We start from the raw sequence: 251 nt of genomic DNA on the forward strand, positions 1-251 counted from the left end.
AGTTTTCCTACTTGCAATTATCGAGGGATGTTTTCCTTTACATTCACGCATGTTGTCGTATTCTTGTTGAATAAAATATTTGTATGTCTCCTGTCCATCGGAACTACGAAGAATATCGTACCTTCCGCATACAGTTTCCCGTTTTATTACATATAAGAATACAAGACGAGTGTAGCGATAAGAATGTGATGCATAATATACTCAGTGTCGGAGCATATTTCTCAAGTTGCTTGTATATCTACGATGTATGA

The sequence above is a fragment of the Temnothorax curvispinosus genome, unplaced genomic scaffold (genome assembly GCF_003070985.1).
Source record: "Temnothorax curvispinosus isolate PA1 unplaced genomic scaffold, ASM307098v1 QBEX01009403.1, whole genome shotgun sequence".
NCBI lineage: Eukaryota > Metazoa > Arthropoda > Insecta > Hymenoptera > Formicidae > Temnothorax > Temnothorax curvispinosus.